Consider the following 16,014-nt stretch of genomic DNA (forward strand, 5'->3'; position numbering starts at 1 on the left):
AAACTTGTACTGCATACTTTAGGGAGCTTTTTTTTATTACAGTTGTCTGGACTCAAAAAAAAAAATTCAGAGTTTTACCCGAAATTTACAAATCATCTCCTGAAAATTTCGAATCGAATATAAAAAAAATCACACAAATCGCTCCAGCCGTTCTCACGTGATGCCATTACAAACATGGACCATTTCATTTTTATATACATACTAGTTGACAGCCCCGGCTTCGGCCGGTAGCATTTACTATTGTTAGTTCTTCAAGTTTCTCCCACATACAACTGCCTGTTCATATTTATTAGCAAATAAAATATGTAAATTTGAACTGCATACTTTAGGGAGCTTTTTTATTACAGTTGACTGGACTCAATTTTTTCCAAGTTTTACCCGGAATTTTTTTTCTTTACAAAACATCTGAAAATTTCGAATCGAATAAAAAAAAAATCAGCCAAAAATTTCAAAAATCCCAGAAAAGTCCACATTTCCCCGCTACAATAAAATCTTTAAAATTTAATATAACTTACTTTTTAAAACAACCTGAGTAATTTAAAATAATTTTCTGGTAATTCCTACAAATATTTAAAAAAATCCCACAAATTCCCATTTTTCCACAGATAGTTAAAAACACTAAAAATAGAATAAACTTGTATTAGAGGAACATTTAACAAGATATAATACTTTTATTAGAAATTCCAACAAAAATTTCAAAATTCCCCAAAAAAATTAAAAATACCAGAAAAATCCACATATCCCCGGTAGACTAACTAAAATCATTAAAATTTAATAATAATTTCTAAATAAATCTAAAACAACCTGAGCATTTCAAAATTATTTTCTGGCAATTCCTAAAAATATTTTAAAAATCCCACAAATTCCCATTTTTCCCCACATAGTTAAAAACACTAAAAATAGCATTAATTTATAATAGAGGAACATTTAACAAGTTATATTACTTTTTAAAGAAATTCCCGCAGAAATTTCGAAAATCCCACATTTCCCCGGTAGACTAAAATCATTAAAATTTAATAACAATTGACTTTCTAAAAGAACCTAAGCAATTAAAAAAAATTTTCTAGTAATTCCTACAAATATTTCAAAAATCCCACAAATTTCCATTTTCCCCAGATAGTTAAAAACATTAAAAATATCATAAATTTATAATAGAGGAACATTTAACAAGATATATTTTTATTTCTTGAAATTCCCACAAAAATTTCAAAAATCCCAGAAAAGGCCACATTTCCCGGTGGACTAAAATTATTAAAATTTAATAATAATTGACTTTCTAAAATAACCAGAGCAATTTAAAATACTTTTCTTTTAATTCTTACAAATATTTCAAAAATCCCACAAGTTATCATTTTTCCCCAGATAGTTAAAAACACCAAAAATCGCATTAACTTATAATAGAGGAACATTTAACAAGATTTATTACTTTTTTTAAAAATTCCCACACAATTTTCAAAAATCCCAGAAAAGCCCACATTTCGCCGGTAGACTAAAATTATTAAAATTTAATAATAATTGACTTTCTAAAAGAACCTAAGCAATTTAGAATAATTTTCTGGTAATTCCTACAAATATATCAAAAATCCCACAAATTCCCATTTTTCCCCAGATAGTTAAAAACACTAAAACTATCATAAACTTCTACTAGAATAACATTTAACAAGATATGCTCCATTTTAAAGAAATTCCCACAAAAATTTTAAAAATCCCAGAAAATTCCACATTTCCCCGCTAGACTAAAATCATTAGTATTTAATTTAAAGATCAAATGTTTGATACTAACAAATTAACCAAAAAAAGTAGATGAAAATGATATACCAATGATGAGCCAAAACTCGCCGAGAAACAATAATTTAATCACGGAAATCCTGGAGAACATAATCAACCAAACCATAATGAACACAATTCTCGAGTAAAGCAGAATAGGTCCCAGAACAGGTAAGACTAACGTTTAAGTCTTGTGTCGAATGGCAAGACCCAATGAACACAATTCTCAAAGAAAGAGGTATAGATCCCAGAAAACCTAAATTAAAGAGATCTGAAATTAAAGAGATCATGTTAGTTGCAATAAATTCTTTTAAACTACTGGACCTCTTGCTACATTTCCCCTCTCAACATCAGAACATTGAAAAAACAACAACTAAAAAATTGTCAGGGAAATATGGATGAATTGCATGAAGTATAAAGTGGAGCGAACGCGCAAATACTTTGGCGAATTGTTGTAGTTTATAAATAAATTTAAACATACAAAAATAACACATTACAAACTTAAAATTATATACCTAAATACGAGTATATATGTATATAGGCTTGTTTGTACGTTTTCCACGCACTAATATTTAGTTGTAAATAGCTGCAGATCTTGGAACTGGTTACGCTTAGATGAATGTCTTATGCACTAAAAAAAACCATCGGTAGTTGCTTACTAACCTACTTGCAACACTTTTAACGGGAGCATGTTCTTACTAATTATCACGGATGTGGGTAGAACCAAATTGTACATCGAACTAGCGAATTTGGTGGTGGAAACCCACTGGTGAGGAAACCCACTGACAAATTAAGGCACAACTTATTTATGTCAACGATTATAGTGGATTCCACTTGATGCCAGTAAACCAGATATTTCCCACTTTAAAAACTGCAGGGTTCATTGAAGTTCTTATTTTAATACCCTTCACCATGAGTGGAAAGGATAGATATATAAGTTTGTCATTTCCTTTGTAATTTTCAATTTTTTTTAAAAATCGAAAATAGCAAAATATTGTTTCTTGAAATTCCCACAAAAAAAATCCAAAATCCCAGAAAAATTCACATTTCCCCGGTGGACTAAAATCATTAAAATTTAATAATAATTAAATTTCTAAAAGAACCTAAGCAATTTAAAATTATTTTCTGGTAATTCCTACAAATATTTCAAAAATCCCTCAAATTCCCATTTTCCCCATATAGTTAAAAACACCAAAAATATCATAAACTTATATTAGAGGAACATTTAACAAGATATATAACCTTTTCTAGAAATTCCCACAAAAATTTCAAAAATCCCAGAAAAGCCCACATTTCCCCGGTTGACTAAAATCATTAAAATTTAATAATAATTGACTTTCTAAAACAACCTGAGAAATTTAAAATAATTTTCTGGAAATTCCTAAAAATATTTCAAAAATCCCACAAATTCCCATTTCCCCCCAGATAGTTCAAAACACTAAAAATATCATAAACTTATATTAGAGGAACATTTAACAAGATATATTCTTATTTATAGAAATTCCCATAAAAATTTCAAAAATCCCAGAAAAGCCCACATTTCCCCGGTAGAATAAAATCATTACAATTTAATAATAATTGACTTTCTAAAACAACCTGATTAATTTAAAATAATTTTCTGATAATTCCTAAAAATATTTAAAAAATCCCACAAATTCCCATTTTTCCCCAGATAGTTAAAAACACTAAAATATCACAAACTTATAATAGAGAAACTTTTAACAAGATATATTCTTATTTCTATAAATTCCCACAAAAATTTCAAAAATCCCAGAAAAGTCCACATTTCCCCGCTACACTAAAATCATTAAAATTTAGTAATAATTGACTTTCTCAGAGAACCTGAGCAATTTAAAATAATTTTCTGGTAATTCCTAAAAATATTTTAAAAAATCCCACAAATTTCCATTTTTCCCCAGATAGTTAGAAACACTAAAAATATCATAAACTTATATTAGATGAACATTTAACAAGATATATTCTTATTTCTAGAAATTCCCATAAAAATTTCAAAAATCCCAGAAGAGCCCACATTTCCCCGGTAGACTAAAATCATTAAAATTTAATAATAATTAACTTTCTAAAAGAACCTGAGCAATTTAAAATAATTTTCTGGTAATTCCTACAAATATTTCAAAAATCCCTCAAATTCCCATTTTCCCCAGATAGTTAAAAACACCAAAAATATCATAAACTTATATTAGAGGAACATTTAACAAGATATATAACTTTTTCTAGAAATTCCCACAAAAATTTCAAAAATCCCAGAAAAATTCACATTTCCCCGGTGGACTAAAGTCATTAAAATTTAATAATAATTTACTTTCTCAGAGAACCTGAGCAATTTAAAATAATTTTCTGGTAATTCCTAAAAATATTTTAAAAAATTTCCATTTTTCCCCAGATAGTTAAAAACACTAAAAATAGCATAAACTTATAATAGAGGAGCTAGAGCAAGATTATTACTTTTTCTAGAAATTCCCACAAAAATTTAGAAAATCCCAGAAAAGCCCACATTTCCCCGCTAGACTATAATCATTAAAATTGAATAATAATTGACTTTCTAAAAGAACCTAAGCAATTTAAAATAATTTTCTAGTAATTCCTACAAATATTTTAAAAATCCCAGAAATTCTTATTTTTCCCCAGCTAGTTAAAAACACTAAAAATATCATAATCTTATAATAGAGAAACTTTTAACAAGATATATTCCTTTTTAAAGAAATTCCCACAAAAATTTCAAAAATCCCAGAAAAGCCCACATTTCCCCGCTATACTAAAATCATTAAAATTTAATAATAATTGACTTTCTATAATAACCTTATTAATTTAAAATAATTTTCTGGTAATTCCTAAAAATATTTAAAAAATCCCACAAATTCCCATTTTTCCCCAGATAGTTAAAAACACTAAAAATATCATAAACTAATATATAAATCATTAATAGAGGGACCTTTAACATGATATATTACTTTTTCTAGAAATTCCCACAAAAATTTCTAAACTCCCAGAATTTCAAAATTCCCAAAAAAAAAATTTAAAAATCCCAGAAAAGCCCACATTTCCCCGGTAGAATAAATCATTAATATTTAATAATAATTAACTTTCTAAAAGAACCTAAGCAATTTAAAATTATTTTCTGGTAATAATTTCTAAATATATCTAAAAAAATAAATCTAAAACAACCTGGTAATTCCTAAAAATATTTTAAAAAATCCAACAAATTTTTTAAAAAATCCAACAAAACACTAAAAATATCATCAATTTATAATAGAGGAACATTTAACAAGACATATTATTTTTCTAGAAATTCCCACAAAAATTTCAAAAATCCCAGAAAAATCCACATTTCCCCGGTGGACTAAAATCATTAAAATTTAATAATAATTTACTTTCTCAGAGAACCTGAGCAATTTAAAATAATTTTCTGGTAATTCCTAAAAGTATTTCAAAAATCCCACAAATTCCCATTTCCCCCAGATAGTTAAAAACACTAAAAATATCATCAATTTATAATAAATGAACATTTAACAAAATATTTTACTTTTTTTAGAAATTCCCACACAAATTTTAAAAATCCCAGAAAAGGCCTCATTTCCCCACCACGCTTAAAAATGTTAAAAATATCATAAATTTAAATTATGAGAATATTTAAAGTTATAGAATTATTTTTTGCAGAAATTCCCACAAAAATTTCAAAAATCCCAGAAAAGCCCACATTTCCCCAGTCACTTAAAAACATTAAAAATATCATAAATTTTAATTGGGATAATATTTAAAATTATAGATTAATTTTTTTTAAGAAATTCGTACAGAATTTAAAGAAATTCCCACGTTTCCCGGGAGGACGAAAATCACTAGAAATATGATAACTATTTTTTCAATTTAAAAAATGTTTTTGCTCATTTACTTAGTGTAGGGTTTTATATGGTCGGTTTTGACCAACAATACTCGTACTTGCTTTCTTGTTATACCCTTCACCATGAGAGCCAAGGGAATATATAAGTTTGTCATTCCGTTTGTAATTTCCACATTTATCATTTGCGACCCCATAAAGTATATATATTCTGGATCGTTATAGATGGCGGAATCGATATAGCCATGCCCGTCTGTGTGTTGAAATCAACTTTCCGAAGACCCCAAATAACTTACATACACGATTCATACATCAATATCTCCGAAATTCTTCCGGCTCGGTCGCTATCGAGAAAATCGGTCCACAAATGGCTGAGATATAAGGAAAAAACTAGGACAACCTCGATTTTTTACCTATTTTTGACCTATATCTGGATTACTAAGTCATTAATATAGACAATATGGATATCTAATGATAGATATTTCAAAGACATTTGCAACGACGTATATAAGACCATAGTAAGTTGAACATACAATGGGTCAAAATCGGAAAAAAATATTTTTTAACACGAATGTTTTTTTCATCAACAATTTTTTTGTCATAAATTCTTTTTCCAAAAAAAATAAAGAAATTTAAAAAAAAAAATTTGAAAAAACTTTTTTTAAAAAAATTAAAAACAATTTGGAAAAAAAATTTTTTTAAAAAAATGTTAAAACATTAAAAAAAATTTTGATTTTGTTTAAATAAAAATATTTAAAAAAAAAAATATTTTTAAGTATAATTTGGTGAAGGGTATATAAGATTCGGCACAGCCGAATATAGCTCTCTTACTTGTTATACCCTTCAGCTTCGTGAGAAGGGTATATATAAGTTTGTCATTCCGTTTGTAATTTCTACATTTTTCATTTCCGACCCTATAAAGTATATATATTCTGGATCCTTATAGATAGCGGAGTCGATTAAGCCATGTCCGTCTGTCTGTCTGTCTGTCTGTCTGTCTGTCTGTTGAAATCAATTTTCTGAAGGCCCCAGATATCTCCGGGATCCAAATCTTCAACAATTCTGTCAGACATACTTTCGAGAATTTTGCTATTTAAAATCAGCAAAATCCGTCCATAAATAACGGAGATATGAGCAAAAATCCGAGACAACCTCTGAAAATTTCATCAAAAAACACAATGTATTGCATGCTTTGAGAAAAAAACAACAAAACGTATGGTTGGATGTGCAAGCTATGCGTATTTTGTTTTTTTTTGTGTTTTGTTTCTTTTGGCGTTGTTGTTGTTTTTTATACAATTAAACGTATGTTTGGTTGTGTGTTGGATTTTATGACAAAAAATCAACAAATCGTATGTTTGAATGTGCATGCTTTGCGTATTTTGTTTTTCTTTTGTGTTTTGTTTCTTTTGGCGTTGTTGTTGTTTTTTATACAATTAAACGTATGTTTGGATGTGTGTTGGTTTCATTGCCTTGCGTATTTTGTTTTTGTTTTTTCTTTTGGTGTTCTGTTTCGTTTGGCGTTGTTGTTGTTTTTTGTGTTCTTGATAAATTTAGGATGCTGTACGCTGAAAGTGGGCAATGTACATACATATGTATATACTAATTATAAAAAATAATAATGCATCCACAACAAAGGTGAAGGGTATATAAGATTCGGCATAGCCGAATATAGCACTCTTACTTGTTTTTCATTTACTTTTGTTGTTTTGTTATTACGCGTATAATTTTTTATTGTGCATATATTTTTTTGATTTCATTATACATAATTATTATGATTATTTTTGATGTTGCATTCAGTTCATGTTGCTGCCTGCTTCTGTTGCTGTGTTGCAGCTAATGGCTCTCAAAAGTTTAATTGTTCCTTTTTGACTTTTTGCCACTAATGTCGTGTAATCTTATTTTTATTGACTGTGGATTATATTTTTGTGGTGTGATGATGATGACTTTTTATGTGTTTAATTGAGTAAATGTGAGTGTGCTTTTTGGAAGATACTGGGAGTTGCACTTAAAGAAAAATAAGTACGGAAATACTAGCCGAAGCTAGGAGTAGATAGAACTGGCTTCATTTACCTCAAAGGAGAAGTGTCTTCTCAAAAAGCATCACCGTCATCTTCACCAGTACCAAATAAAAAATTTAGTTGATATCTCACACACACTTTGTATTACCCTTGGGGAAACTAATACAAGAACTCAAAGTCCTTTGCCTGGGGTAAATCCCGAACAGTGGAATATTAAGGATAAGTGGAACATGCAAATAATTACCAGCAGATTTACTACAATCTCTTTGAATTGTATTTTACATGTCAGTGTACATTTTAATCTGAAAACTGTAAAAAAAAGAAAATGATGATGATACAAAAAGAAAATTGTTTGTTTTCTTTTAATTCCTTTTGACATTGTTGTACATCAATGCTGTGTGAGTGTGTGACAGAGAGAGTTTTTTGTAAATTTCGGTGAGAATCGTATAATTCAAGAGTGAATGACATTATTTTAGTTTTTGTTGCTGTAAATGCCAGTATTACGACATTTACAAAATGAAATACGTAAAAAGCATAAAGAATTAAATCAGCCACAACAAAAACAACATATGTATGTTTGCACTATGTATTTTAGTACATAAAAATAAACTAGAAAGCAAACAAAAAGTTTAAGGTAATTATTACAACAATTGTCAATCAAACAACACTACAATTTGGTCATTTTGTTGTGGCAGACAACGATAGCGACGCATCATTGCAATGGACAACAATGAATGGGGGCACCACTCATCGACAGCAATAACAACAACTACTACAACGTGTGAGTGAGTGAGTGTGTAAATAATTTTAATTTAGTTCTGTTTTGTGTTGTGTTGTTAGTGGTTTGTGTCACCACACCACTCAATGTGGCACTTTTGTCGTTGGTACGTCCGTCCGTCCGTCTGTCTTTTCATTCTATGTTCTGTGGTGGTGTGAATTATGATTTTTTGTATTTTTGATTTCAAATGGTCATGCGTTTAATGATTTTAGGGTGTAAATTATGATGACAATGACGGCATATTTATTCTCTTATTATTATTTTTATCAACACAATTTAACGCAGTTTGGCTGGTGACAATACGTGCTAAAGTGTTGCCGCAGTCAGTCGTTACAGCAATAAACGAATTATAATTGCAACCAACGTTCAAATACATAAAATATGTTTGAGTTTTCCTTTTTTTTTATTTTTGCACACTGTCTAATGAAAAGTCAAAGTAAATACTCGTATGTATGTTTGCGACAAGGTGGTCAGATTAGTATCATTACGGAAAAGTGCTGTTTGTTTATATTGTCCTGCTGAGAATTATGATTTGCCAAAACAGTTCGTTCATACTAAACGGTGGGCAAGAGTATTTGTTCAAGAGCATTTGCTATGCGTGTGTCATGATTTGTGTGTCTTAAACACTTTTGATTTAGTTTTTGTTACTTTTATTTTAAGGTTTGCATGGAAATTTTAAGATTCTCACAGCAATTAACAAGCAGAACTTAAAATGGGTTCCAATGTTCCATTGAGGGGAAGGAACACCTTTCTTTACTCCTAAGAACTGCTTAAAGTCCGCCTTCTGCAGACCAATTTATAAGGCTTCCGAGATGGAGAGAGTTAGAATAGTGCTACTGACACCATGCTCTTTGATTTGGATGATAGACTTTTTATTAGGGTATTCATTCGACTAATGATCGATCGCCATTTTTGATTAACGAATAATTCGAACAATTTTATGTAGAATAATCGAATAAAACGAATAAATATTCATATACAGTGGAAACTTTTCCAAATTTTCTTATATGTAGCCCAAAATTTTAAATATTTTTTAAAATACAAAATTTTTTTTTTGTATTTTACTTGTATAGTTTTATTTACATATATAAATTAACTGAAAAACAAACAACATAATTAATTATATTTAGCCCAATTATGAATAAAAATTCCCCGGGAGTTTTCACCCTTTTCTCATTTTTCCTATTCAAATTCAATGGGAAAAAACTCCCGGGGAACAAACTCTAGCGGAATTTTTTATTCATAATTGGGCTGATTATGAAAAAAGGGAACAAAATTAAAAATATTCACTATTTCGCTACTGACAAAACATTAAAAACTTTTAAACTTCAGCAAGAAAGAAATGTAAAACGAAAATAATATTTAAAAGAACGATGTAAAAAGCACCCTGTTTACAGTTATTTTATTTGATTTTTAAATTCTGTTAATTTTTCACAATTTCTTTTTCTAAGTTTTTCGCATAATTGCTTTTTTCAAAGTTAACGAAAATGGCTAAAGTTAAGATTTGTGAAGACTTAAAAAATAAAATAATTAACGATTTTAAAGCTGGTTTAAAACAAAAAAGTATCTGTGACAAATATTCAATAAATAAATCAGCAGTTTCAAAAATTATAAAGAAATTTCGTGAGACCGGTTGTGTAAATACTCAACATTTAGGTGGAAGAAGACCTCTTAAGACTACTCCTAGACAAGATAATTTAATAGCGAGAGAGTTCAAGAAATTCCCAAAAATAACTCCTCGAGAGGTTGTTAATAGCCTAAAATTAGAAATACATAAGTACCCGAACAGTTAGTCGCAGGGCAAATGAGGCTGGTCTTGGTCTTCGTCCTGTGAAAAAAACCACTCATTTCTAAAAAGAACCGTTCTGCTCGTCTACAATTTTCCAGGGATCATTTAAACTGGTCGATACAGAAATGGAATACTGTCCTCTTTTCCGACGAATACAAATACAATTTAAGAGGCAGTGATGGGAGAATATTTGTAAGACGACCAAAGGGAAAAATATTAGATCCAAAGTACACAAATAAGACTGTAAAGTTTGGCGATGGCAATATTATGGTATGGGGATGGGGTATGGGCCCAATTCATATTATAAAAGATACCATGACAGGTATAGGATACAGAACCATATTAAACGATGTTATGTATCCATACGCTGAGGAAAATATGCCCCTAGTTTGAAGATTCCAACACGACAACGACCCGAAACACAGCTCTAGAGTTGTAACCGAGTGGTTACAATCCAACGAGGTACGTGTTTTGAAGTGGCCTGCCCAATCGCCAGATCTCAATCCCATAGAAAATCTATGGGAAATTGTAGATCGTAAAATAAGGACCCAAAATTACACCAGGAAGGAAGATTTAACGGAGGCGGTTACAAGGGAATGGCAAAATATTTCAAAGAAGACCATTAACTCTTTTTAATTGGTTCAATGCATCGTCAATGTGTAGCAGTTATAAAAAATAAGGGATACCCAACAAAATATTGAGTTATTGCAAAGTTTAGACCATATTTGTTAAAATAATACCTAAGTTTCCATTGTTTTGTCAATGCCGTAATAAAGAAATCTTTTAATTTTGTTTTCTCATTTTTAGAATTTAATTAATTATGTCCTTTGTTTTTGTGTTAAATTAAGTTAATAATAATAAAAGTAAACAAATAAAATACTACAAAAATGTTAAAATTTTTTAAAAAATTATTTGAAATTTTAGGCCACTAATGAAATATTTGGAAAAGTTTCCATTGTTTTGTCAACCACTGTATATATTTAAATTTATTAATTTATTAAAAAAATCAGCCAAATCGCTCCAGCCGTTCTCACGTGATGCCATTACATACATGGACCATTTCATTTTTATATATATAGATTACTGCAAGAAGTTACAATTCTAAAAACAAATCTTTCAAAATTATTAACTTAGGACTTGAACCAATGAAAATAAAAGGTACGGAATAAAATATTTGTTATTTAGCTGGGGAGATATTAGAAGAATCGCAATTAATAATCAAAATATTAACTTAGATTAAGGTAGAGTTGAATGTGATGGAGAATGTGATTTTGAAACGGTCGTCGAAAGTGATATAGATGATGATATTTATAATGATTACATTGAAATAGATGAAGGCCATGATATTAAGAATGATAAACACAAATATTGCAAACTAACGTTTTGTTGCAAGAAAAGCATGGAGTTCGTCTTATACATGATTTTGAACATCGTTGGACATCTTTGTCTAACATGATAATAAACTTTTTGCGTATTTGTAAATGCGTCAATCATGCACTGCCTGACTTCAAATTAGCCACGTTCACTGACAATGATATCAAACTTTGGACAGAATCCCTTTATTGTGTAATTCCCTAAGACAACTTTATTAAGTAACGATTCGAAACCCTGATAGAACTTGAGGGTATAATAAAATTTGTTATAAATAATTTAGAAAAAGTGAATAATTCATTTACTAAAGAATTAGTTACTCATTTTAAAACCCTAACGACATAAAGAGTTCTTAATACTTTTATATTGTATTTGAATTCAGGCTCATGTCCAACTAGCTGAAATTTTTTAAAGCATATCTCCAAAACGGAAACTATAGGGTTTGCTAGTCAATTGTTTTGTAGATTGTTCGGGAGTTAATCTGATCAGAATATTTCTGATGAAAATTTAATGATGGTCTTTGTTTTTTAACATTATCAAGACTTGAATTGTTAACTTTAACGTTATTTTTAGTTTTCCTTTAACAATAAAATATTAAAAAACCTACATTCTACTACTTCATTCTTTACTTTAAAAAAAAAAAAAAAAAAAATTTCGAATAATTCGATTAATTTTAAACGTGTGATCGAATTATTCGAACAAGTTAAAATTTCTTATTCGAATTATTCGTTTTATTCGAACAAGAGAAAATTCGAATATCCTATTATTTATCTATTGAAATGCTGGAATTCTGAAGCTACACAGACTCCAACGTTTTGCTAACATTGTTAGTCATTTCAGGTAGCCAAACCTTTCGCCACGGTCTGTTATTTTTTCAGGTAGTGAATATTTGTTTCCAAGCAAACTACTTTCAGCAATATTGTATCAGTTTGAACAACATAACTGTTGAAAGGAAGGGCAAGTTTGTTTGCTGATCGTCGAATGATCTGTTATTTAGATCCTAAGGACAGTGGTATATGCTCTGAGTTATTTTCTGACTATTCGGAATAAGGATCACTTGCCAATAATAGTCGGGGAAAATTTGTTTGTCCTCGTTCTTTGACCAACATTCTGACTACACAACATGTTTTACGGAAGGAGAGATCTCATACGGAAGGAAATATGTTTCTTAGACCAACACTCTGACTACACAACATATCTTACGGAAGGATAGTAAGAGATCTTGTGTAGTCAGAATGTTGGTCTAAGAACGAGTTCATCAATGCTTTCCCGAAAATTATTGAAAAGATATCCTTATCCCGAATAGTCAGAAAATAACTCAGAGTACAACTGTTCGTCTTTCTAACTTTGAATAACCTTCCGTAAGACATCAGATATTTTGTTCAAAGACTATAAAAGAAGGCTTAAGGTTATTGAGGTTGTGTACCATACGTTCTAGACTTCCAGCATCTAGATACAAATTGTTAATCGAAGTCGAAATTAATCCTATCGTCAAAATTTTTATTTTTTTTGTGAGATTTCATCTTTGGAGTCAAATCTCTTTCCGCCGTGACATTTCCTCGGCGTTAAATCCGGAGAATAGGATGGATGAGGGAACAACTCGTAGCCTAATTCATGGATTTTTGCCATGGAAACAACACATGTGTGGAACCTTGCGTTGTACTGGCCAAATTTTCATTAAATCGACCCAATATGTTGGCATAATAGTTGCCATTGATTGTTGTTCTTTGGAGCCAATTCAACCCGAGAAACACACTGTTTTGACTGCTGTTTGGTCTCTAGTGTGTTGTGGTGGATCCAAATTTCGTCCATGGTTACTAAACGATGCAAAACTTATCCATATTGCGGTTGAAGAACCCTAAACACTCTTCCTGCAAAATTGTCACACGATTGCGTTTGTCGATTGTGAGCAAACGCGGCACCCATTCTGCTGAAAGATTTCTCATACCCAAATGATCATTCAAAATTGAAACTAAGCCAAAGAAGATGTCTATGGCATTCACAATCTCTCGCACTTTCAATATTCGTTCGGTCAACACTATATCGTGAATTTTTTCAATTGTTTCGGGTGTAAAGACCTCAACTGGGCGTCCAGAATATTTGGCATCTTCCATGCTTTTAGGGACACAATGAAATTCAGTAAACCACTTTTTTTACCATTGAAGCTTATGGTGCAGAATTCACATAGCTTTCATCAAGCATAGCTTTGGAGGCACAGTGAATGAAATTAACGAAATTAACTTTTTTTTTCATTTTCTCCTCAAGTCACATGGTAGTCTGCTATCAATGGCTGTCAAACACAAACTAAATGACGCAGCTTATTCATATTTTGACAGATGGCTATTGGCAGGAGCATTGTTGTCCTTTCAGTTAAGTGGCGGAAATTCAAAAAGTCGCGCTCTCGTATTAAGGTTATTTTATATTCCAGTAGGAATCCATATCCAGTAAAGATCTATTTTTTCCAAATCTTTGTTCTGTTGATGGAGCTTAGCCAGAAACTTGAAATCTTTCTAAAAAGCATAAAGCTCATGAACATAAACTTGCTTTTGGGAACAGTGGAACCTAAAAAGTATTAAAAACGTTGTTTTTGAGAGGATCATCTACATTTTATGAATAAGTTGGAAAGTACCTAATTTTACAAGTATTTTCACAGAAAAACTATTGTGATTCAAGTCTTTAAATAGTAACAACTAATTTTCTGTTGAACTTATTACATTTTTATAATGAAAACTGATTTCCAACTAATCTTTTTTATTTGGTGTAAACAGATTGTTGACCCAATCCTAGATCTGCTGGGTAGAATCCTTTCCCTACTGCGAAGGCAAACTAATCTCTAGCACAATTTAGCCGCATTTAGAGCTTGCGAGACTTTGGATTAGAATTAAGTGCTGCTGACACCTTGCTCTTTGGTCCAAATGACAAACCATTCATTCATTGGAATGCTGGTATTCAGTAGCTTCAGACGATCCAAAGTTTTGTTGTCATTGTCAATTAATTCAGGTAATCGAAATCTAGCTCTAATTTTCCCGGCCACATCGCGGCAGTTTTTTTGTTATCCAGATAGTGGAGCAACCGACAGCTGTATTAAGCGGATATTTTTTACCCAGGAAACAACTATTCGCAACATTGAAGCTGTTTCAACAAAATAGCTCTTGAATTGAAGTGCAAGTCTCCTTGCATGTTTGCTGATCATCCAATGAGCCAGTCTTGGAATTTCCAGTTTCTATTCAAACTTATTAAAGCATGTTTCTCATTGTATTTTCTGACATACTCTAATTGTATGTTATCTAGGATTTGCCTCCTGAAGATAGTGTCTGAAGTTACCAATTTAAGCAGTCCCAAGCTAGATATTACTTTTGCCTAACTGTCGACAAAATAAACCAATGTATCTACCAATATTCATAGTTGGTAGCCTGAAACATATTGGCTTCATATAGAAGATTGTAAGTGATCATATTCCGGATCCGCAAGAAGTCAGTAGTCAGTTCAGGATCCTCGTATACTCATTGGTGACCCGATAGACAGTAGTATGCTGGACTATCAATCTGAGGGTTGCGGATTCGATTTCCAACAGAGACTCTGGGTGTTTCAGAAGATAAGCATAGTTTGTTTGCTAAACAAAATTGACATAGTATCTCTCCGCAGCAATCCAAACTAACATGAAATGCTCTTCAACAGATACCAATGTTTCCAAGATTATTTCTGTTATGTAGAACTTTACACGTTTCCCTAGTCGCCAATATCTTAGTCTGGAAGCCCGAGTTACTCAGAAAAGGTTCCAGAACCTATAACACAGTTCATCTTTTTCAAATTACCCCAGAAGGCAATACACTTCTGGAAGAAATTTAAACTTTCAACAACCTTGCAATGATCATTAAAGGTTTTATATGGTTTTGCTTCCACAAAATTTCCTGACCAGAGATCCGTATGCCGAATAATCAAAAAATACCTCAGAGTATCCAGCACTGTTCTTATTAATAACTTCGAAGAAATTTCCCTAAGACACCCGACCGGTCTGTTCAAAAACTATGACGGAAGACTAAATGTTTCAAAAAAGAGAGATTGAGAAGTAAGAAGGTTTGAAATATTTATACCAATTAACCTTTAAAAGGACGTAAGACTCTCTCTAAGTCTTTACATCCCTTTTTTGAAAAATTCTTTTAACTAACTTTAACTAATAATGTCATGTTCTCGCTAAATAAATATACGATTGTTTATATAATCTCAATACTCCCCTTGTTGAACTAAATAAATTCATTCTTTTATTTGTTATATATACTTATATTCAGTCATTCTTCTTTAAATTACTAAGCAGAAATTCAAGTTAAAACCTAAAACACCCCCATTCATATTAAATAAATACTTTCATACGTTTTTACTTTACTTTGGTTTTTCCTTATTTTAACCCTAATTGTTTAACAAAAAAAAGAAAAAA

The sequence above is a fragment of the Calliphora vicina genome, chromosome 1, assembly GCF_958450345.1.
Source record: "Calliphora vicina chromosome 1, idCalVici1.1, whole genome shotgun sequence".
In the NCBI taxonomy this organism is placed as follows: domain Eukaryota; kingdom Metazoa; phylum Arthropoda; class Insecta; order Diptera; family Calliphoridae; genus Calliphora; species Calliphora vicina.